The sequence below is a fragment of the Schistocerca nitens genome, chromosome 3 (assembly GCF_023898315.1).
Source record: "Schistocerca nitens isolate TAMUIC-IGC-003100 chromosome 3, iqSchNite1.1, whole genome shotgun sequence".
Taxonomy (NCBI): Eukaryota; Metazoa; Arthropoda; class Insecta; order Orthoptera; family Acrididae; genus Schistocerca; species Schistocerca nitens.
In genome coordinates, this window is record NC_064616.1 from 343,121,263 (window position 1) to 343,147,454 (window position 26,192).

The 26,192-nt window shown below is 43.7% G+C and overlaps 1 protein-coding gene across 1 annotated transcript in view; it reads left to right on the forward strand.

Annotated features, from left to right (window-relative positions):
• The window catches only part of LOC126249593 (uncharacterized), a 156,573-nt gene that overhangs the window by 105,705 nt on the left and 24,676 nt on the right, over positions 1–26,192 (forward strand). The window lies entirely within an intron of this gene.

Below are 26,192 nucleotides of genomic sequence, written 5' to 3' on the forward strand. Positions count from 1 at the left end.
ATTGCTAGGACGACTATCGCTCATGCGTTCCTTAAGCATGGCGTCAGTGCTTCTTTCGTAGTTACTATGTATGTTTAATGGCATGTGAAAAGATTTTGTATACTGCTGCCGAGGCAAGCAGCGGGCGCAGGTCCTTTGTAGTGGTCGAATATCCATGGACCATACTTGTTGGTGTAAACACTGCGGCAGTATCGTGTCGCCTTAGCACTTCGCTGATGCGACCTGTGACTTTTTACGAACGTGAGAAAAACTTTTCCTTTATCCCGTTCTCTTTCTCTAGAAGTTCCAGATCTTTTAGGCTGCAGTATCCTATTTTTCTCTGAACCAGGATAGACAATTTTTCTAAAAAAAATTCCGACTGGTCGAGTTCTTCCTCCAAGTAATGTCTCTCACAGTCTTTCAGTCCAGCCCACCAATGTTTTAGCCACTCGTCTTTTCTCCTTGGGACCGTGATTGGAATTTTTATGAAGGTATTTATGCGTGTGACGGAGATTTCTGTAGACTTTATGCGCTGAAGTTCCGTAAAGATTTCTAATTAAAATTACCTTTACTTCTAAAACTGAAATTTTACCTTTTTTCTTCTATGGTTCTTGAAGTCTGTACTATCTGAGTCTTTATAGCTTCCGATGATGATGCCAGAATTAGGAGACGAAACGCTATGCACAGAACCATGCATTTGACCATAGAGATACGGATCCAAGGTTCGTTTCTGGTGGTGATGGGGAGGGGGAGTCATCCCTCCTACTCCTCCTCCTCCTCCACGTATAACTTGTCGTTAGTCTCTCTTGTAATGAGCTACATGCCTATGATTTTAACAATATAACAATAAATTGTGAAAAATGTTTAAATACAATAATAATGTTACATTATGAGAGCAAAGGCACTGCTGTATTTGATTATATCGTTTATTACTATAGGCGTATTTGCGCGTGATTGCCATCTTCAGGTATCTGTGAAAAGTACGTAATTTGTTAAAATATTTCAAACTGTTTAAGCAGATAATTTAACGTAGAACAGAATTATGGTTTTCCACGTACATAAGGTGGTTTTGATATCCAGTGACATCCGATGTCTCAGTTTCTATGACACTATTTTATAAGTTTGCTCCGGTGCTGCTGTTGGAGCTACAGTATTGCCATAAACCTGACGCTCCCCAAGCCTTTCTGGCATAACCAAATCCATAAAAAAACAATAGGATTAAATTGCGTATGAGCGTAGAACCAAATAAACACGAATCATACAAGCAATAAATCATACAGCTGATAGGAACAAAGATATGACTTAGATAATACCAAAGAAGCAAACAGCCTGTAACCATGTAAACATCGCTGACTCAACTGTCAGTATAGCTGTCACGGGGATGGAGGGAATTCATTACGGTCTGCTCTCGGATTCATGCCTGGCGCCACGGTCTAATCCCCACATAACAAAAATGAAGTGTACAAAAACTGCCGTGAAAGCCTGCCTCTTTGTAGGCTGAGAGTGTCCCTGTTAAAAGGACGGTAAGTCTGTATTGGGACGCGCTGGGGTAGCAGGGCGCGCGGGCAGGACCCGGCTGCTCGCAGCGGCAGCCGGCGGCGGCTCTTGACCTCTCGGGCGCCGGGCGTCGCTTCGCCAGTTACCGGGCAGCTGACACTCAGCCGGCCGCGACCACGCTTTGCTCTCCTTTCTCCCTCACTGTGCAGCTAACGCGTCTCCACGACGTACAACCTCGTGTTCGTGTCACCGTTCCCAAAGCCTCGGGGCTATCATTTCCTTCGTTCTGTACTGTGTATGCCAAAACGATCACTCAGTCAAAGATCACCGCGTGAGACCACCATCAGACAAAAAAAATGGTTCAAATGGCTCTGAGCACTATGGGACTCAACTGCTGAGGTCATTAGTCCCCTAGAACTTAGAACTAGTTAAACCTAACTAACCTAAGGACATCACAAACATCCATGCCCGAGGCAGGATTCGAACCTGCGACCGTAGCGGTCTTGCGGTTCCAGACTGCAGCGCCTTTAACCGCACGGCCACTTCGGCCGGCTACCATCAGACACAAAAGCTCTTTTACACAATCGCCATTACCGGTTTCGACAACTATGCCCATCTCCAGATGGCTACAATTCTTTTTTGCAAAGCACATTGGCAAAGTCTAATTTGCAGGTCTACACCTCGAAAAAATTGAGTTACGCGATTAATTTTTTGTTTGTTTGTAGGTACATATCTACAGTTCTGATACCCACTGAAGTTCCGTAGCACGTCGACAGAGGAACCAAAACAAAATGGCACACAGACTGTTAGTAAAGTGGGGATGGGTTGCTTTCCATTTTGACATGCAACTACTGCAGACACTTACCTGGAAATAAGAAAAAGAAATAATTACGTAACTTTATTTCTTCAATGTGATAATTAAAACTTTATGACTAGCGCTTGTACACGGTCAGTACCTTCAGCAAATGTCGACAGCATCCGCTCTGCGTGGCAATATTTACCAGTTAGCGCCACTTTATATTTTGCGCGGATGAGTAATATACAGGGTGTCACAAAAAGGTACGGCCAAACTTACAGGAAACATTCCTCACACACAAATAAAGAAAAGATTTTATGTGGACATGTGTCCGGAAACGCTTAATTTCCATGTTAGAGCTCATTTTAGTTTCGTCAGTATGTACTGTACTTCCTCGATTCACCGCCAGTTGGCCCAATTGAAGGAAGGTAATGTTGACTTAGATGCTTGTGTTGACATGCGACTCATTGCTCTACAGTACTAGCATCAAGCACATCAGTACGTAGCATCAACAGGTTAGTGTTCATCACGAACATGGTTTTGCAGTCAGTGCAGTGTTTACAAATGCGGAGTTGGCAGATGCCCATTTGATGTATGGATTAGCACGGGGCAATAGCCGTGGCGCGGTACGTTTGTATCGAGACAGATTTCCAGAACGAAGGTGTCCCGACAGGAAGACGTTCGAAGCAATTGATCGGCGTCTTAGAGAGCACGGAACATTCCAGCCTATGACTGGCGACTGGGGAAGACCTAGAACGACGAGGACATCTGCAATGGACGAGGCAATTCTTCGTGCAGTTGACGATAACCCTAATGTCAGCGTCAGAGAAGTTGCTGCTGTACAAGTTAACGTTGACCACGTCACTGTATGGAGAGTGCTACGGGAGAACCAGTTGTTTCCGTAACCATGTACAGCGTGTGCAGGCACTATCAGCAGCTGATTGGCCTCCACGGGTACACTTCTGCGAATGGCTCATCCAACAATGTGTCAATCCTCATTTCAGTGCAAATGTTCTCTTTACGGATGAAGCTTCATTCCAACGTGATCAAATTGTAAATTTTCGCAATCAACGTGTGTGGGCTGACGAGAATCCGCACGCAATTGTGCAATCACGTCATAAACACAGATTTTCTGTGAACGTTTGGGCAGGCATTATTGGTGATGTCTTGATTGGGCCCCATTTTCTTCCCCCTACGCTCAATGGAGCACGTTATCATGATTTCATACGGGATACTCCACCTGTGCTGCTAGAACATGTGCCTTTACAAGTACGACACGACATGTGGTTCATGCACGATGGAGCTCCTGCACATTTCAGTCGAAGTGTTCGTACGCTTCAAAAAATGGCTCTGAGCACTATGGGACTTAACATCTGTGGTCATCAGTCCCCTAGAACTTAGAACTACTTAAACCTAACTAACCTAAGGACATCACACACATCCATGCCCGAGGCAGGCTTCGAACCTGCGACCGTAGCAGTCGCGCGGTTCCGGACTGAGCGCCTAGAACCGCTAGACCACCGCGGCCGGCTCGTACGCTTCTCAGCAACAGTTTCGGTGACCGATGGATTGGTAGAGGCGGATTAATTCCATGGCCTCCACGCTCTCCTGAACTCAACCCTCTTGACTTTCATTTATGGGGGCATTTGAAAGCTCTTGTCTACGCAACCACGGTACTAAATGTAGAGACTCTTCGTGCTCGTATTGTGGACGGCTGTGATACAATACGCCATTCTCCAGGGCTGCATCAGCGCATCAGGGATTCCATGCGACGGAGGGTGAATGCATGTATCCTCGCTAACGGAGGACGTTTTGAACATTTCCTGTAACAAAGTGTTTGAAGTCACGCTGGTACGTTCTGTTGCTGTGTGTTTCCATTCCATGATTAATGTGATTTGAAGAGAAGTAATAAAATGAGCTCTAACATGGAAAGTAAGCGTTTCCGGACACATGTCCACATAACATATTTTCTTTCTTTGTGTGTGAGGAATGTTTCCTGAAAGTTTGGCCGTACCTTTTTGTAACACCCTGTATAAGGAGGTGATCAGAAAGTTTCTCTTTCATGGCATTGCTGCAGCGAATATGCAACACAGCAAGACTCCTATGCGGGTATATAACCACCGACATGTTCGCAAGGGGTTAGTGTGGCCTTCGAAAGGAAACTTCATGTTTATTTTCCGTAGATCCTTAGAGCTACAGCGGCGCCTAAGTTCACTTATAATTAATGGCATCACTGACGATACTCGAAGTAAAGCTGACATGCCTGTTATTGTTCCAATATTTATAACTTTTTTCGCCATCACATTTTCTTTACCTGATTCTATCACCATTGGTATAAAAATATCAAAATAATATTGCCAGAAAACTTATTGGTTCATTGAATGATTGTAACTGGGGATACAAATAGCAATGGCTGAGAAAACGATGAATTCTCTAAGAAACGAATTTCAAAGGTACTTCTTGATCAGTAGAGAACAAAATATACAGAAAAATACTGTAAAAGTAACTACAAATCAATGCTGCAACTACTAATAAACTCTAAGTACCTACATCCTTGTTACCACACCCGAATGTTTCGAGTGATAGTTGCGTAGTGTTGTAATCAAGTCAAGCTGAGGTAAAACTGCCAGAATTAGTGAATGAGATTTTTTTCAAAAGAAAATGTTAATTCCTGCAGGTGATATTTGCGAAACATTTTCAGTAACTTGAGATTTTTTACCTTGCTCTTAAAACCAAAAGTTGCATTAAATAATTTGAAACTCAATAAAAAGTTCGTAAAAGTAACTGAAAGTTCAGTGTGTACGTTTAAGTGAAACTTTGCTAAATTAGAGAATCAGTACTCGAAGTTAAAAGTATAATTCTCAGTTTTGTGCAACTCCTGTTTTTGAGTACGTACTCAGAGCCTTCGACGTTGGGTCGATGTAAGTAAACTGTGTGACAGAGCTTGCGTTTGGACCTGGAACAGATATGACAGTAGGCTTAACTGTTGAAATTCTGCCTGTGGCGGAGGAGGAAGAAACAGAGTTTTTTTTCTCTACAAAAGTTTTTCAACCACACTATTAAGAAACTTGCTAAAGGAACAGTAACTGGTTCAAATACATCCACTTATAGAGGATATGTTTGAAATATACTGACAGAAAAAAAATCACAACACCAAGAAGAAGTTGTGCGACATAAACGAAAGTTTGCAGGCGTATTCCTAAATCTGAAAGATGCTATCTGTTCATTTCAGTCGCTAAGAGTGGCGCTAGTAGCACCACTATGACGATGCAAATTAGGTTTGCTTTACATGCACGCTGTAATGGTCGTGAGCATTAGTTACCTTTGAGACTGGAAGTGGTAAGTCGATGTTAGTGGAGAATACCTTTAAGGAGATAAAGCCGCCCGTTGTCAGCACTTCACTGAGTTTCAACGAGGTAGTGCAATAGGGATACGACAAACCGGATGTTCCTTCTGCATTATTGCAGAAAGACTTGGCAGCAGTGTAGCCAATGTACATAACTGCTGGCGACGGTGGTCACGAGTATGTACGGTCGCAAGAACACCGGGGTCCGGAAGGCTTAGTGTCACTACCGAGAAGGAAGACCATCGTGTTCGGTGTACGGCTCTGGCGCATCGTACTGCATCTGCAGCCACAATTTGAGCAGCAGTTGGTACCAAAGTGACACTGCGAACTGTTACAAATCGGTTACTTCAACGGCAGCTCTGAGCCAGAAGGCCTATAGCGTGCGTTCCGCTGAGCCCAAACCATCGTCATCATGTGATGTTTGGTTTTTGGGGCGCTCAACTGCGTGGACATCAGCGCCCGTAAAGAGTCCCAATTTTTACATTGTCCAATTTTTCACGCAGTCCAATCGAGCCACTGTCACGAATGTTGACGATGAAGAAATGATGGGGACAACACAAACATCCAGTCCCCGGCCAGAGAGCCAGCCACGGTGGCCCTGCGGTTCTAGGTGTGAAGTCCGGAACCGCGCGACTGCTACGGTCGCAGGTTCGAATCCTGCCTCGGGCATGGATGTGTGTGATGTCCTTAGGTTAGTTAGGTTTAGGTGGTTCTAGGGGACTGATGACCGCAGATCTTAAGTCCCATAGTGCTCAGAGCCATTTGAACCAACCCGGGCAGAGAAAATCCCCACCCCGAGTTGTAGCTGAGGATCTGCAACTAACCCGTCAGCTTGGTAAAGGCACTGGGCCTACACCCGGAGTTATGGCCTGGGGTGCGATTTTGTGTGAGAGTAAGAGCACTCTTGCGCTTATCCCCTGCACCCTGCCGGCCGCGGTGGTCTCGCGGTTCTAGGCGCGCAGTCCGGAACCGTGCGACTGCTACGGTCGCAGGTTCGAATCCTGCCTCGGGCATGGATGTGTGTGATGTCCTTAGGTTAGTTAGGTTTAAGTAGTTCTAAGTTCTAGGGGACTGATGACCACAGCAGTTGAGTCCCATAGTGCTCAGAGCCATTTGAACCCTGCACCCTGACTGCAAATTTTCACGTCAATCTAGTTATTCGACCTGTTGTGCTGACATTCATGAACAGCATTTCAGAGGGTGTTTTCCACCAGGATAACGGTCGCACACATATCGCTGTTGTAACCGAACATGCTCTACATACTGTCGACATGCTGCCTAACGCCCGCTCGATCACAGATTTGTCTCCAGTCGAGCACATATCGGATATCATCAGATGACAACATCACCGTCATCCACAAGCATCATTAATCGTCCCCGTATTGACCGCCCAAGTGGAACAGACATGGAGCTCCATCCCACAAACTGACATCCGGAACATGTAGAACACAATGCATACACGGTTGCATGTTTGCATTCAACGTTCTGACGGTTACGAGGGTTATTAATGTACCAGAATACCTCGAGCTTACATTAACCTGTGATCTTGCAATGTTAATCACTTAAATATGTTACCTAGACAAAGGTATTCCCGAAATTTCATTACTATACATTAATTATTTTTTGGTGTTGCGATTTTTCCCAAAGTGGATTCTAAAGATCTTTTTGAACAATTTTCAGACAAACGAAAATGCGAATGGTGTCGTGAAGTGGCTCACAGCACCAACGTTAAGGCGTATTGGATTTTATGAACAGTCTGTTCGGTGGTTAAATACTTATAAGACCAATTCCCACAGCCACTACATACATTGTAACCTCGCAAGTAAAATTAAAATCGAGCATAGAAACTTCTCGTAGGGCTGGTTTACAGTCATGTAAAATTTTGTAAATGACATCACAGTCGCCTTTGACAGCAAAGTTATTGATGTATAAAACCCACTATTGCAATTTCGGACGTGTGATCATTTGTTATGGTCAACAAAGACAAAAAATAGTCAGATATAACAAACAGAAAACATATGAAGATGGCATCTGTTCCGAAAGAACAGTTGGCATTGGTGACCGGGCAGCTCTCTAGAATTAAATTACAATTAAATCAATACCATTAGCTGCTGACGGGCGTTGATATAAATCAACGGGGACAGTTGCACTATCCTCTGTGCCCTTAGTGGCTCAGCTGGCTAGACCGTCTGCCATGTAAGCAGGAGATCCCTGGTTCGAGTCCCGGCCGGGCCACACATTTTCAACTGTAGCAAATTTAATGTAGTTTAATTTTGTGCTGGGAAACATTTTCGCAAGAAGTCACAAATTTCGAGTTATTCAAGAAAAGCTTTAAAAAAATGACCTTTCAACGTCCCCCTCCTCATATCCATATTCCACTTGTAGGGACTTTTAGTATTTTTTTCGTGGCTTTCCCTCTCAGTACTGTACGAAAATTTGCGACTACATCAATTTTTCCCCTAAATTCACTTCGCTGATGGGACTAATTATCAACTGAAATACTGTAAAACTGTGTTTTAGGTTCTGACATATACTGAAGCACAGTTTTACAGTACTTCACTTGATAATGACCAGACAGTCGAAGCTGCAAGCGTGGGTATTATAAGTAAATAGTTTCCCAGTCAAAGGCGACTATGATATCATGAGGAAAGGAGAATCTTTACTTGTGTATATCTCGGAAAACTTTGAAAGCTTACATTCACGAACTTCGCAGTTGCGCACTTTAAAGAACTGCAGTATATTCGTATGTGTCTTACTAAACTCAGATTTTGATGTTACTTGGAGTCTATTTTTGAACGTCTGTCAATTTAAATGTTTAAACGTTTTTGTTATACAATCTAGAGATTCATTCAAGTGTCAGATTATCGTAATATATTATTCCGTACGTGTTGTTACGAACAGTTGGCGGCTTTTTGTCCTATTACAACAGTATTTAACACAGTAGTTCTGGACCTGTGCGTGCAGTTTAAGGCGTGGATTTCTATTTTACAAGATGAAAATGTGAACCGCTTCCAGAAATAACGAGCGTGTGTCCACCCCTCGTGTGTCTTTGTGGTACTTTCTTCTTTTCGCCTCAGAAAGCCACACAAAAACACAGAACAAAATCGACACGGTTCACAGGTGGACGACATACATAAAATTTTTCTGCTTTGATGAAGTGGATTCTCTCGAACATAAATGTTCAAATCAAACTACAGAAATGTTAATAGTTCACAGTTTGTTTGAAATTTAATATTAACAAATTTTTCGTTTGATGAAAACTACACTGATCTTCTAAACTTACACATAATATGGGAATAAGGAAACCAGAATGAGAAAGAGTGATCTGTCACAAGAATCAGAACTATATAATCTGCCTCGAAAGGAACAGCCGATGGCAGACGGGAGTCCAGGTGCCTCTGTTCATGTGCCTACACTTTTAATAATGTCTGGGACAATATGTGTGGTTAGACATTGTGCTGCGTATCGTGGGCACTTGCTCATAATATTTTAACGAGCTGAGTTTCAGCATGTCACACCAAGTCTGGGTACAGACGGGACCACCAGCAAAATAAAAATTAAAAAAAAAAATTACTCCTCATCGGCGTGCTACTCACAGACTCACAGACCGTTCTGCGCTGTAGGACGGAGAAAAATAACCGAAAAGGAAGTCTGAGTAGGGCACGGCGCGTCGAATCGCGCAACATTTCCCCCATAAGCGTAAGTTGCAAATCCATCGTTGTAACACTCCGGCCAAAAAACGACGAGCACGCGGATGTTTGTGCACTTAAACTAATTTGCCCTAGCTAATACCCGTTAAGCGGAATGGCGCAGTCACTAATTAAATTATATAAGCAGTCAAAGCAAGCCAAACATTAAATTCCTATACGTGGCTAGTTACGTTGGATGCGCATTTGCGGTGGTATTTAGGAGGTACAGCTTAACTATTAAAGCAGCTACAGTAAAATTGCTGAAATCCCATAAATTTAATAAGATAATAAAGTTTGCTGCAGAAAAAATACTGCAGTACTGTAACTGGCATGTGATACTGTAAGGAAAAACGGTTTCGATTATGAAATCCAAAGGCTACGCGTTTTAATTTTTACTAGCTTACAGAGAACGTGAACGTTCTTCTATTCTACCGAGCACAGTAGATCAGTAAGTGTGAACAAAGACAGTGCCAAAAAAGAGACCGGAAATTAAATTTTAAAACTTCTTTCTTTCTCATTTCTACAGCAAATGCTTGGACTTCCGTCCTCGTTACAAAGTAGACGTCGTAGAGGAAACACAGCAGCAGATTATTCGGACAAAAGCGCACTGCTAGACACACCCAAACGCGTTCGCCTACCGGACAAAGCTCAGTGCCATTGTCGCTGATCAGTACCGCCACAAATGTGCATTTCCGACCTCTGGTAATTTGGAAACTCTTACTCGATTCGATACCTCCTACCCTTCTCTCGCTTTATCATCAAATTGATTTTCTCTACTCTGTATACTATCCGATTCACTAAATCGAGTACTCTGCCTACTATTTTGATGATCCGCGCAAGATGCTCGTCGCAAGTACAAGAAAGTGTTGAAAAGTAACACCTCCGAATTTTTTTATGTGAAAACTCTTAAAGCTTTTTAAATAAAACAAACTTTATTAACATCCTACATCTTCATTCTTCGTGTCTACGTATTTATTTCTCAAAGTAGCAACCCTGACGGCGAACACATTTCTCCCAACGAGAGACCTGTTTGTTTGTACCGTTAGTGTAGAATGTTTCAATTTACTAACGGAACCACAACCTCACCTGTACTTTTATAGTCACGAAGTGGTACAAGTGAATTCCACGAAGTTGTAGTTTAAGTTTTGGAAGCTGACGCAAATCGGATGAGGCCAAGTCGGGACTGTTTGGATAATAACTGATGAACCCAAGGCGTCGGATTGTCGCAGGTAGGGCAGCTCTCGTGTGTGATTTGGCATTTTTATGCTGAAGGAGAGGGTGGTCCATATGTGGACGAATTCTTCGAATTCGAAACTCAATTACATCGCGCTGTTTCTCACGCACCGACATAGTTATGTTACACACCGAAAATTCGGAGTCAATACTTTTCAGCACGCTCTCGTAGCTCTCCTGCTCTGATGTTTGTTAACATGCTGCTTGACTGTCTCGCGCATCAAGCCGTGTTTCAAGTGCAGCTATAGTTCCTAGTTTCCTGCAACGAGCTTCAGCCAGCGCGTCAGAGGAGCTACGGTTGCTATGGTCTACTAAAAGTTTGGCGCACAGGAGAGTGTTTATTCTGTTTGAGGGGGCCCGTATACATCTCTGCAATGGACCAACTCTTAATCCGGAGCAGGTTCTGTACTGATAAGACTATATTCTCAATGTATAATTCTTCAGCATGACACAATAGCCTACAAATATTGCTCCGGGAGAGGGCCTCTAGTCCAGCACAGTGAAATATGGCACTTCAATAGTCAAACCATGTCTTCTAACAGTCAGATTATTCAGCGATTAAGCTTAGTCACTTGGTTTGTGTTTACTTCTTCTTCATTGTACGTACCACAACCATAAATTCATTAAAGCAATACGTCATTTTTCCAATGATGCTGTATTTATATGTCAGCTATTTCTTCGTCCTACAATTAGTTTTGGCTTTTTAAACTATTTTTCAGTGTTTGGCTACAGAAAGGCAGGGTGTTAACATTATGTGCTTCATAAATGACGACACTGAGGTGATAGAAGTCGCGGGACACCGATATGCACATATACAGATGGCAGTAGTGTCGCGTACACTAGGTATAATAGGGTATTGTATTGGCGAGCTGTCGTTTGTACTCAGGCGTCCGCCCCGATAGCTGAATGGTGCCGGCACAGTAGCTCAGCGTGTTCGGTCAGGAGCTGGTTGGCCTCTGTAATAAAAAAACTGAGTGGAAGGATAAACAAACGAACTTTAACGGATGTCATGTGATTTCCGCAACGACCAAACCCAACAATCAACAACGCATTTAAAAAAAAAAAAAAGGTCAACGTGACGGACTACCATCCTATGGGGCCCGGGTTCGATTCCCGGCTGGGTCGGGGATTTTCTCCGCTCAGGGACTGGATGTAGTGTTGTCTTCATCATAATTTCATTCCCATCTGGCGCGCAGGTCGCCGAATGTGGCGTCGAATGTAATAAGACCTGCACCAAGGCTGCCGGACCTGCCCCGTAAGGGGCCTCCCGCCCAATGACGCCAAACGCTCATTTCCATTTGTACTCAGGCGATTCGAGTGAAAAGGTTTCCGATGTGATTGTAGTCGCACGACGGGAATTAACGGACTCTGAATGCAGAATGGTAGTTGGAGCTAGACGCATGGGACATTCCGTTTCAGAAATCGTTAGGGATTTCAATATTCCGTGATCCACAGTGTCAAGAGTGTGCCGAGAACACTAAATGTCACGTATTACCTCTCACCACGGACAATGAAGTGGCCGATATCCTGAACTTAGCCACCGAGAGCAACAGCGTTTGCATAGTTGTCAGTGCTAACAGACAAGCAACACTGCGTGGGAGAACCGCAGAAATCAATGTGGGACGTACAATGAACTTATCCGTTAGGACAGTGCGGCGAAATTTGGCGTTATTGGGCTATGGCAGCAGACGACCGACGCGAGTGCCTTTGCTGATAGCATGACATCGCCTGCAGCGTCTCACCTGGGCTCATGACCATATTCGTTGAACCTTAGACGCCTGGAAACTCCTGACCTGGTCAGATGCGTCCCGATTTCAGTTGATCAGGGCTGATGGTAAGGTCTGACTTCGGCACGGACCCAACGAAGCCATGGACCCATGTTGTCAGCTACGCACTGTTGAAGCTGGTGGAGGCTCCATGAAGGCGTGGGCAGTGTTTACATGGAGTGGAGTCGGTCCCCTGGTCCAAGTGAACCGCTCATTGACTGGAAACGGTTATGTTCGGCCCATTTGCAGCCATCCATGGACTTCATGTTCGGAAGCAACGATGGAATTTTTGTGGATGACAGTGCGCCGTATCACTGGGCCGTAATTGTTCGCCATCGTTTTGAAGAACATTCTGGACAGTTCGAACGAATGATTTGGTCACCCAGAAAGCACGACATCAGAAGGCCAGTTCGTACACAAACTCTTTAATTGTGGGCGGCTATAGCGCCAACATGGCTCAGTATTTCTGCAGGGGACTTCTGACGACTTTTTGTGTCCATGCCACGTCGAGTTGTTGTACTACGCTGGGCAAAAGGAGGTCAGACACGATATTAGGAGGTATCTCACGACTTTTGCCACATCCGTGTACATAAAACGTGGAGAACATAGCTTTCACAACTACTCATTGCAATGTTCCGCAGTCGCACTGAACAGATACAGATAATATCTCTGCATTACTGAACAGAATACATCAAGTAATAAACAAGCTAAAAAATAACAACGCTCGATCTGAAGATCAGATTACTACTAGGCTGTTAAGAATTAATGATCACAATTTGTGTATGATCTCTTATTTTCTCCAATAAGGTACGGAATCTCTTCCACAACAGAACATTAAATTTTCTTCGTAATAAATATATCGTGACAAATGAATATTTTCGCCACACTGGGAGTTGGAAACTGATTTCTGGGTTCACGTCCCGTGATCGAGTTCGGCTGTGGCCCCAATTTTTAATTGACACATCATCTTCATAAAATTTCAGGTTCAGCATATCTGAACACTTTGCACTGCTATCATTTCAGGTCATTGCAGCTTGATTTACTCCATTCCCACGCATCCATTCATTTCATTTTACTGCTTGTATACAGTTCACATTATAGTACATCTGCACATGATATCGTAGTTGCTCAAAGCGTAATTACTCACAGATATGGGACCACATCGATAATATAAAGATCATCAAATATTTTCTTTCTTTTATATGTAAAAGACCTTATCGACCATAAGCCTGCTTCGCAAGCTTCATTCATTTTTTTCTGTTTAATGCGTTGGTCATTCGTTCGGCGTTTATTTTCATCCTTTCTATGCCACCTCGTATGTTGTTCTGCCACTCTCTTCCGACCTTCCTCGTGTTCCATCAATTTTTTCTGTATTCTGCTGCATTAGGTAGTTTTTCCTCCGATATCCGTACCAGACTAGTTTAATCTTCTCTTCTTTAATACTGTGACAAAGTTATGGTTTTTGCACAACTCCCGCAGTTCATCAGTTATGAACTTGATTCTGACTGCTCTTTTTTTATAATTTTTGTACAACTGGAAAGTTTTCTCTTAGCAATTTCCAATGTGCATCTATTTCAATATATTTTCTGTTGACCTTACTGAAGAGATTTTCCTATTTAGTTGGATTGATCAACTATGTTGTAGGTTAACCCAGCTACATCAAAGGGTACTTTAATTAAGTTTTTCTTACTTGTCACCAGGTATTGCCTTTAAACCTCATTAACAGGAAATCTTGCTTTTCCAGAAATTTACTAATAGTTTTATTTTGTATTGGCCAAACGCACTTGGCGTCAGGCGTGTAAAGAAACAGAACCCCCTACCACCAAAGCAGTAGCTGTTATAATATCGCTTGCTAGCACACAGTAACTAAACAGATTCGTCATAGGGTCGAGTAAGGTTAGCCAACAACTATGCCTAAAATAGGTGGCAACACAGGTTAGCAACAATTTACAACAATTTATTGATTCAAGTTTTACAGTAGTTAACTGGAGTATGAAGACTATACTTGTCGATATTATTCACTGTTCACTCGCGTTGATCGCCGTTTAACACTAGTATAGCCCTAATTCCAGCGAACGATTGCTAATATCATTCGGCTTCGGCTTAATGTCCAAAATCGCTTTTCTTGGTGACAATTGTAGATGAGTCCTGAGACACTCGCTAACACGATCCTGATACCGTCCGACGATTGTCTTGAAGTACTACCTGTTGAATGAGACTATGTGTCTGCTTATATTCACGTTTGGCGGATGGATGTCCACTTGGGAACTACACGGTCCAGTCACATTAATGTGACCACCACCTATGTTCGACGTCAGTGTGCAATTACCTCTCGTAGAATGCAGGCGGCAACGCTAGCAGTGCCGGGTATACAAAACGTGTCGAGGGAATACGGAAAACAGTGCAGTCATCGTCGAAATGCAGAAACAGAGCGATTTATCTGATGCTCAAAACGGTATGATCACTGGCTTTCGGGCCAAGGGTGTAAGCATTTACGACATAACTAAGCTCGTAAATTGTCTGTATGCCGCCATGATTAAAATATACGGCGCTGGGCAAAAAGGTGATTAAAACCGGCGACGAGGCAACTGCGGTGCACCACGAGGCATAGATGATAGGGGTGTAAGACGGCTGCGGAGATGTGTACGGACGAACAGACGTGCTGCTGACCGCCCAGATGAACCACTGTTCAGCGAACGTTGCTGCGTATGGGCCTCCGCAGCACGCACCTGATTCATGAACTCGTGCTAACTGCTGTTCATCGGCGACGATAGCTGGAATTTGCTTGCCAATATCGCAAATGCACTTCCGCTGAGTGGTGACTGGTGGCCTTTTCGGACGAATCACGTTTTATGCTCCGTCGAACACGTGGCCAATGGCGTGTATGGCGTGAAACGTCTGAAAGCGAACACGGTGCAACAATCGGACGAGTGAATATTTTCGGGAAATTCTCTGGATGATCGTGTCATTCTGGAAGGCGCAATAGTTCAACAAAAAGTACGCATCTACCCAGGGCCGCTGAGAGCCAGCATTGGGTCCCGGACTGGGTGTGCGATTGGGCCCCCATCTCCTAACACAGCAATCCAATTTTATTATTTTAAAGAAGCCTGGCCGCAGTGGATACATCGGTTCCCGTCAGATCACCGAAATTAAGCGCTGTTGGGCGTGGCCGGCACTGGGATGGGTGACCGTCTGGGACGCCATGCGCTGTTGCCATTTTTCGGGGAGCACTCAGCCTCGTGATGCCAATTGAGGAGCTACTCGACCGAATAGTAGCGGCTCCGGTCACAAAAAACCATCATAACGACCGGGAGAGTGGTGTGCTGACCACACGCCCCTCCTGTCCGCATCCTCAGGGGAGAATGACACGGCACACAGCTGGTCTGATATTCCGTAGGCTCTTACTTTGTTTATCAGGTGACAGTGCGGAACTGTATCGAACGCCTTCCGGAAGTCAAGAAAAATAGCATCTACCTGGGAGCCTGTATCTAATATTTTCTGGGTCTCATGAACAAATAAAGCGAGTTGGGTCTCACACGATCGCTGTTTCCGGAATCCATGTTGATTCCTACATAGTAGATTCTGGGTTTCCAAAAACGACATGATACTCGAGCAAAAAACATGTTCTAAAATTCTACAACAGATCGACGTCAGAGATATAGGTCTATAGTTTTGCGCATCTGCTCGACGACCCTTCTTGAAGACTGGGACTACCTGTGCTCTTTTCCAATCATTTGGAACCCTCCGTTCCTCTAGAGACTTGCGGTACACGGCTGTTAGAAGGGGGGCAAGTTCTTTCGCGTACTCTGTGTAGAATCGAATTGGTATCCCGTCAGGTCCAGTGGACTTTCCTCTGTTGAGTGATTCTAGTTACTTTTCTACTCCTTGGACACATGGCTCTCGGTGCACGCATTCTTTTACTCGTTTGTAGAACAGCCAATTTAAAAGTGAACTGCCATATGCATCCTTATGTTGGTGTAGGTGTAACTATAATATTGCTTACTTGCCAACAATGACCTCTATTATGAACCGATGACTGATGAATATTGCTGTCTTTGGACATGTTCTGAAAACTAGTATGATAAAAAAAAGCACTCCGTCGTCAGGCCACGAGTGGCCTACCGGTTCAATCCGACCGCCGTGTCATCTTCAGAGGAGGATGCGGATAGGAGGGGCGTGGGGTCAGCACACCACTCTCCCGACCGTTATGATGGTATTCTTAACCGAAGCCGCTACTATTCGGTCGAGTAGCTCCTCAATTGGCATCACGAGGCTGAGTGCACCCCGAAAAATGGCAACAGCGCATGGCGGCCTGGATGATCACCCATCCAAGTGCCGACCACGCCCGACAACGCTTAACTTCGGTGATGTCACGGGAAGCGGTGTAGCCACTGCGGCAAGGCCGTTACCTGAAACCTAGTATGATACAAAATTTATTTATTTTACACTAGCGGTTTGACATTTTTCAACTGAGCACCCTGGGGGATCCAAGCCCTCATGAAGCTTGGACCCCCGGGATTTTGTCCCCCCTCGTCCTGCATCTATTCTTGTGGACTATTTTCAGGCTTTTGACGGGTGGTAACATTACTGTGAATGGTCAGTGTATTTGTGTGACACTAAACTTCCTGGAAGATCAAAATCTTGTGTTGGACTGGGACTCGTAGGAGCGATGACGCATTTGGACATTCAGTATTTCGAAAGCCCACTCATATAGATCAAGCACCCAAATGAAAACTAAACAGAAAGAAAAAAAGTAAGTAAACTGTTTATTATTTCAGAAATAATTGCTGTAACTGTCAGTTCATTTATCCCACTGTGCGACAAATGGTTAATACCTTCATGGAAAAAGTGTTTGTGGTTGTCTACGGAAATAAGACTGTACCCAGTCGTGCACCTCTTCCTCCGAAGCAAATCGGTACTCCAGAAATATAGAAATCGCCTGGGGAGAGATTGGGACTGTATGGACGATGTGTGAGGGCTTTCCAGCGAAACGTCTCCAGCGTACTCGAAACAAACTTGGCAATAAGTGGACACTCCCACAGCCAATTGGGGAGATGTCCCATTCTTCCAATGTTTTGGAGAGACACACCAGTGTTTCCCTTGATATCGTGGCGTGCAGAGCCATTGGGTATAGGTTCAGGTCACTTCTAGTAGTGATTGGGGGAACGCTGAGGCACAACAGTACGTCACGAACATCCTTCGTCCTCATGTGCTATCTTTCTCGTGACAATCATTTTTCAACAGGACAATGCTCGTCCACACATGGTGCGTGTTTCTATGAACTATCTGTGTCGGATTGAGGTAGCCGCATGTCCAGCAAGAATTCCAGATCTGTCTCCAACTCATTCCCAGTGGCAGAATCTTGTATATTAAGGAGTAGTTACAAAAGTTATGAGCCAACTTGCATCAGGATAGAATACAACGGCTTTATGATGCACTTTCCAATCGAATCAGCGCATGCATCAAGGCCAGTGGAGGTGCAACGTTCTACTGATAAGTGGTCTCACACTGCCAAGTTCTCTGTAAATCTGACTCGATTTTATAAGCCAATAACTAAAACCAGCGTCCGCAGAGATTGGTTTTGAAATAAACATCAATAATACATAAATACTAAGCCCAGACAACCAACCACTTTCACTCGGAAAACCGTCTGTAGAAGCTGTTGATAAATAGATTTACCCTGACTACAAAATTAAACTAGGGAAAAACAATCAAAATGCAGAAATTACTCACAGAATAGGACAGAGCAGGGCAGCGTTCCAGAAACAAAGATTTATCCAGCCCATCAAGGATGTCTCAGATAACTTGAAAGCTAAAGTCTATAAAATATATATGCGCTTTCTACCATTTACAACCTGCGACCTGGAAACTATGACTCTGACTAAGGCAAGTGCTTGTAGACTAAAGCGCACACAACGAGCCATGGAACGACGTGTGCTAGGAGTCGGCCATAGAGCTATGATTCGCTCGGAGGAAATTAGAAAGAGAACAAAGATAGCAGATGTATTTAAGCGGATTGCAAGTCTGCAGTGTCATTGGATCGGACACGTAGGCTCGACGAGATCACAGTAGGTACACCTCTAGAACCCCAAGGGAGATGGCTTGGTGATGTGAAGCTGGTGGCTGGAACACGATGGTACCTGGTGGTTCAGAATCGAAGGAAATGACAACATGGAGAGGCGTATATCCGGCAATGGACTGAAATAGGCTGAATAAGAAGAAGAAGAAGAAGAAGAAATAACACCATGTACCTTCTTTGTAGTAGGTACACTTCGTCGCAACGCAGGATGTTTAATAACGCTGAGCAGTTCTATTTCGGAAACACACATTTATCCAGTGGCACACAAATACTCAATTTCAAGATATCGTTGTGCAGTATTCCTAGCCTGTTGCAGTCCTGCTCTGAGGCTAAGTCCAGCTGATGCTGAACTCTCGAAGAGCGGCGGATCCTCTTCGCTCATGTGAGCTGCGATGACTGGACCTGTAGCGGCGACTGCGTCTCGATTTCTGGAACACACGCTGAAAGAAACTCTAGAGGAACTCTCCAGGAACTCTCTCAGAAACACAGTACTGGGTAGACTGTGGAGCGCGACTTGTATCCTATCGCACAGTGATAATGCGCTCCGCACTATTTTCTCCGTTATGTGCGACATGAAATAATTCCGCATTGCTAACGAACTATGCATCCGGCAGTTAGAAGTTCCTGGGAGATTCACTTCGCCTGGGCTTGTAAGCTGACCTGTTGACCCTCCGTTCCTGCATGGAAGTCTGTCGAGCCAGTTGTAAAGATTCATCCCTTCTGGATGCTTAACCTTTCTTGTACATGAAATTAGGCAGAGTCTTAAGAAGCATAAGGTTAAAGTGTTCTTTCGTCCTCCATCAAAAGTCGCGGCACATTTGGACTCAATTAAAGACGTCTTCGAGCTACCGGAGGCTGATATTTATATTACTCAGTGAGACTGCAGAAATATCATATAGGGTAAACGCCAAGGACACTCTCTCCTCTAAACCAACAAGTACAATATCACCGAACACGGCAGTTCTACTGGTCACTCGATTAAATACAATGAAATGAAAATTGTGGCCCATACTTTAAATTTTTGGAGCTCCAATATCAATGAATCAGTGAAAATGCGACTGTCTGGCTGCCTTTTCAGTCGGGACGGTATTTACATTTAGATGCTGTATGGTGTCCTGTCATATAAAAATTCGTACACCGTGTAGCACACCTCTTTCTGTAATTATACCGGGTGAAGAGGATAGATCTGACATAGATCAGGAGAGCTGTCACCACAGAGGGCGCTCCGAGCAGAACACTGCTTTCAGCAGAAGTGCATTCGCTCGAGCAACCTATGCACAGTCACAACTGGGTACACCACGCATGTGCCATCAGTGTTTCAAATAGGGGAGCTCAGTGTAATATCGTCAGTATACACCTGAAGATGACAGGCAGACTGTGCGCCAAATATCGTGGGAACAAGTCACAGGCATACGACAGATCTCTAAAAATTCCATGGAACAGACATGGTGTTCATGTTGTTACGCAGGCAACAGATACATTTGTCGCAAATATACACATTCATTAAAGACGTAAACGTAAGTAAAGAATGTGTGTGGAATTGTGACCAGAGACATCTTTTTAAGGGCCTATTACATTCTTGAAAACTGTCATACAAAGGGGCAAAAATTTAATAGCTGGTGTGGTACAGTCTGCTCACACACACACACACACACACACAACACAGTAACGTAATAATTGTGGCTGTGTAAATGTGTCCAATGGATGGTAGATTAGCGAACAAGCTTTATACAGGGTGTCCGGCGAAGGAGTCCCTGATTTTAAAATTAAATATTTCAAAAACTAGACGAGTGCAACAAATGGTTTGTTTATTATGAAAGCTGTAGCCGGCCGGGTGGCCGAGCGGTTGTAGGCGCTACAGTCTGGAACCGCGCGACCGCTACGGTCGCAGGTTCGAATCCTGCCTCGGGCATGGATGTGTGTGATGTCCTTAGGTTAGCTGGGTTTAAGTAGTTCTAAGTTCTAGGGGACTGGTGACCTCAGAAGTTAAGTCCCATAGTGCTCAGAGCCATTTGAAGCCATTTGAAAGCTGTAAGAATTTTATACAAACGTTATACAAAGGTTTCGAAGTAGTTATAACTGCTGCTAACAGATGACGCTGAAATCGCAGTATACATTACCTATCAATAGTGCGCCACAGCTCAGAGCCAACAGTTCCATCGTTGAAACGTGAGAGTAGGTTAGCGCACCGAAGGAAGATTGAAATGGAGTATTCCATTGAACAACTTGTTTTCTTGGTACTGGAATACCACAGCGTAGAACACAGTCCGAAGGCAACAAGGTGGAGTTTTCAAACACGATTTAATGTTCCAAAAGAGCTCGATGCGAAAACCGTTCGCAAGCCCTTCACCACATTTCAACGTACAGGCAGTGTGGCTGATGATTTAGCGGGCAATGTTGGCCCCAGGCAAACTCCAAAATTTCGAGCTATTTCAACACTTCTGTACAACTTATGCAAAAAGTTCTTAAGACATTCACAATAAGCATACCTTTTGATGCACACTTCTATCGATCTTAATTTCCGAGATATTTAATTTTGAAACCAGGGATTCCTTCGCTTTACGTCCTATATTTGTTTGCTGGAAACACGGGAGATGTTTGGTCTGCAAGTTTAAAAAAAACCAGCAGAAACGTGCAAACGGGAGACAGTTGGACAGTTAGTTAAAGAGTACATCATAAGCTTTTTTACGACACACAGGCTATAGTATGATTATAGAGTGTTTCCCAACAAGATATTACATTAAACGTATTGCCCCGAAAGATAACCGAATGCAGTCAGCCCCTGTAAGTTTTTTTAGTCAGTAGGAACTCTGTAAAATGTTTGAGTTGCAAATTGACACGTTGCAGACTACGTAACATAGGTATTTCGTAATCCGTCTTCGCTCTGTTGCCTGCGACCAATTTTCTGGACGGAGGTACAGAGCCATGTTAACATCTGCGTGGCAAAGATCTGGTTACGATGTTGATATTCCTGTTTGTCATTTCATAATGAGATCACTTGTCGTTTGATACTGGTCCATTGTAGTGCGATACACCGAAAATGATGTAGTATGTGCAGATATTTTCCTTATCAAGTGTGTATAATGTTCCATTCTACTGTGCTTTAATCAGTTCATTGAAAGTCCACATTTGCACTTGGATAAAGAGTAAGGAAGGAGCGTACGACAACATAGCAACTTCTATTTAGGAAAATAAAGAATCCGTAAATGCTATATGTGTTAACATATTTTATTTCAAGCAGTTCTTAGCTTTTTGACATTAAAACCTAATTTTTCACTCTTTTGAATCTTCTTATGATAACTGTCAGTTACATGCTATTGTTTCTTCAGTGACTTGCTCTACTATAGTCTTTTTATTAGTTAACCTTCAAACATCGATTCTATACAAATGCAGAGTCTTACAGCTGATTGGCTTTAATCTGTAGCAGAAGAAACATATCTCCTTATTTTAAAATCGTTTTATTCGGTTTTGCTCCTTCGAGCTGAGGTACTTCCCTTGTTAGTGACATATAAATGTGCTCTTATTGGTTCCACAATTATTCCTTTATGTCGTCATTTTTATCTTCTATGAGTGTATGAGCATTTGTAAATGTGATGTCTAACCATTTACAATGTATTGTCACACGTACAAAATAAATATTATTACCGCACTCCAAAGAGGTAATTCCTGGATCAAGTATGCATGTGATTCAGAGATAACGAGTACCAGCGCACTAGCCCCTTAATTTTTTAGCTGTGATTCCGCTATAGTTATGAAGAAAACATCCCAACACAGTCTCATATGTACCTCATTTGGATCCAGTTTTGTGTGGTAGGATCCTCCGGCACATTGAAGTGGATGAAACGAAGACTCCAAAGTCGGCAGCGTTTAATGTACCACGAAGTGTTCATTCTGAAGCACCCTAAATGTTACTAGTAGGCCTTTACAACGTCGACCTAGAGTCTCCACAAAAGCTACAATATTCGGCATTAGCTGTGCGACAAAGGTGTTGCGATGTATGCGATGTATACTACGGAATTGTCAACAGTGCTTACTGTTACCCCAGGAGCTGCAATTCCTGGTAAAGGTCAGGGCAGCTGGTTTGTATCCCAGATCCAACGCTACTGCAGGGAGGGCTCTGACTCCTGGGAATATGGTGCGTCAAGACTGGAGCAAGAGTGAATCCTTCACAGATTAATTTTGATTTAATTTGCAGAATAATTATCGTCACACAATCATCTGGAGGGAAATTTATAGAAAGAAACCAGTTTGTTGGTGTTGGGTCCGTGGCGTGTGGAAACACTGTGTTGGAGGGGCATACAGAGCTTCAGACCCTACTGGTCGGGGATTACTGTTAAAGTCAAAGTATAGTAACCAGAGGTGAAGTTTTCAACCCGCTTCATGGACGATGGTGCTCGTCAGGAACGGGATATTACGATGGATGAGTTCCTCATACGGAGTGATCAGCTAGGCCTTCAAATCTGAATCTTATAGATGCACCAGAGAGGGAAATTGCAACTTCTTAGCTGGTATCAAGGATTCTTCTAACTCTTGGAACAGCTCTTCCTCAGGAATTATACTGGCTGCCAGTAGGCCTCTTGAGTCCGTTTACAATTTCTATGTCACGTTTCTGCAGTAGTATTTGGCAATTGTGGGTAGCCACATTCCCTATTTACTTCGTTCGATTTTTGTGTAAGGACGTTTTCTATTTTGTTTATTTTTGATATAGGACGTCTTGTACACCATCAGCTGCACTTCAATAGCATTTTTTTGCCAAACTGGTAATCGGGTACAGCCAGCCTATCATCAGTGTCACCTGACTCAGAGGATAAATAAATGTACGCATATCGATGTCAATAACACATAACAATTTGTATACACTAAAGTAGAAACGTAAGATTACTTGCATACTGTGCATGTCTACAACAAAAGACGTGTCTGTCAAGTATAAAATCTTCACAATGGTGTAAAATGATGTTGATCTAGAAAACATAGATATCCGTGAATATTCAAAATCTGATTAGAGCCCTGTTCATAACCATACCTATGTTTTTCCGATAGATGTCATTTTTAACCATCAGACTTTAATGTATATAAAATACTCTGTGCTATCGATGTCGATTGGCGTACATTTATTTGTTTATCCTCTGTATCAGACGCCACCGATGATGGGCTATAAGCCCCAATCGGTCTGGCAAATAAATAATTTTGATGAGCAACTCGTGGTGTAAAACACGATGTCCTTCACCAAATACATGCAACCAATGGATCACCTAAATATAAGATTGTCTATCTTTCTTCAAATATAAACAATCATTTTCCGAACTTTTGTAATATAGTAGGCCAATTTTTCTTTTCTTCGCCATACTTGCCTTGTCCCGTTGTCCTCCGTGTTATTTGGGTTGAAATTGTGTTAGCGGCAGTTGGTGGTCGGATGGCTTTCCTGGAGCCACCAGTCCCCTCAGGACGGAGTTCATGTAACCCGTTTGTCTGCGTCTAGAGTAGAGAACATCTTCAACTCTGAGATCGTTTACAAAATGCTGGCGCATCGTGGCTCTGAGGCAGGACCCCGGAATCAGCCCGGTATTTACCTAGTTGAATGTGAGAAATCATCTAAATACCACATCCACGTTAGCCGGCAGACCGACCCGCCGGACGGATTCGATCCCGGGCTGGCGCGGCTCCCGGAATCCTGGAAGAGACGCTTTAACTGGACTGTCCGGGTAGGTTATCGTAAACCAAATGTGTTGTGAATATTCCTTACCTGGTTCGGCAGCCCTTCAGAAATCTCGTTTAGGAAATACGCTCTCAACTGTCCGACTGTTGTGTAGTATGATGAGAGACACGATGATAGTGTATTGCTGTTTAAGCACGGGACAGCCTAAAAGCGGATGGGTAATAAGGAGGGCGCGGCCCTGGGCGACTGCTTCAAAAGCCATCGTGGCGCTCGTTAAGGCCGCAGCCAGCAGCCGCCACAGACCCTCAGGCTGAGAAAACGAGCCACGGCCGCAGTTTACCTTGCTCCGCGCTTCCAGCCTCCCTCATCACAGAGCTAAAAATTCATCTGGTCCCCATGGTCTTCCTCCTTTAGTCCGTACAATGCTCATCATTTGTTTCGGAGCTGTAGCCTGTTACCTTGAAACTTGAAATAGGCTGTTTAGTCACAAACACCGTGCTAATGTATCGGTGTATAACGGTAATTACTGGTGCCGGGTCTCTCGGCCGTTGAATCGGATGATGTCACAAAAATTCTGTGATGTTCTGACGAAGAACCTACTCGTCATCGTCAGGCGATGATGTCAACTGTTTTGCTTTAACAATATATCGCAGAGTGTTAACGACGCCATCCAAAGCCTTGCACGAGAATCTCGGCAATATTACTGCGTCTAGAAAACATTCAGTATCACGTGATCAGGGAAATCAGAGCTCGTACGGAAAAAGTGTTCGTTCTTTCCGCGCGCTATACGAGATTGTAATAATAGAGAATTGTGAAGGTGGTTCGATGAACCCTCTGCCAGGCACTTAAATGTGAGTTGCAGAGTATCCATGTAGATGTAGATGTAGATAGGTAATAGTTGCTGCGTATGAGGGGTAGTCTGCCGGCGTTTTGGAATGAGAATATCCCTTCCAATTTTATCCAGGCATAGGACTTGTTATGCACATAGTACATAGGCGTATTTAATTTTTTTTCAGTTTTACCTTTTTATTTTATTTTTTTTATTTTTGCCTTTTTATTTTTTTATTTTTACCTTTTTTTCTTTCTACGATATTACTGCAGAAAAACTTATTGTTTCTTTTGTGAATTTTAATTTCTCACCTCATCTTTTGTAAGAAAGGCAGAGACTTTAACTTTTATCACGTATCGAGACGTGCAGCAAAAAGATGCATCCTTACACGGCTCACAGGCCACAGTAAATTTGAATAAGAGACTATGAATAAGAGATTTTGATCGACATCGCTACGTCCGCCGTTCTCGACCATAAATGACCGCTGGGACGCGGGCGCAGAGAGACCAAATTCGGGATCGAGATGGAAGCTGCCTGGTGTTTACTGCGGGAGGCGCACCGGCAACAGATGGAGTTGCGCGCAGTACAAAACAATTCGCACATGAATGCGGTGTCGGCGTTCTCACAAACCGAGGGCAGGAACGCACACAACCCAAGTGTATGAGAACGGCAAACGTACAAAGATGGTCAATCGCTAAGTGCAGGCGATAGCGTTCGTCGCAGCAGAAACAACACTGATGACCATCAATGGAGGGAAAACGGAGAGATGATGAGGTGCGAACGCGCGAGAAGACACCGATATGGAAGTAATAATAACACCAGCAGTTCTGGGCAGAATTTTTGGAGGGCTCGCTTGGATGTAAGGTGAACATCTGAACTGTTCCAAAGCAATCCCCTCCAAATAAATTCCCAACTGGGAGGCATAAATAATCAAAGAACATCATTGTCATGCTATCGATAAGACCGTCTTGCTCGATAAGAGAAAGAAATGAAACGTGAAAAAGAAAACGGTGCACTAGAGAGTCATTCATCGTCGAGCGGTTTGGGGTAGCTTATCAGTATGTGCGCTACGCTATGTGCACAGTTTAAACTATTAAGAACTGCGTGTGATTCGAAGAGACGTCCGCCTCAGATCAACTCGCACTCCGTATGAACGTAGTTTCTGTGGTGGACAGTTCTTGACTTAGAAAATTTACGTCGGTAAGCAGTATTTTGATCATTTTTGTGGACAGTGTCAGATTTTGTCAAAAATGCATAGTCTGAATATAGTGGCAGTCAGTAACCATCAAGATCACATGGGAGCTTTGGACAATTCAAGTACA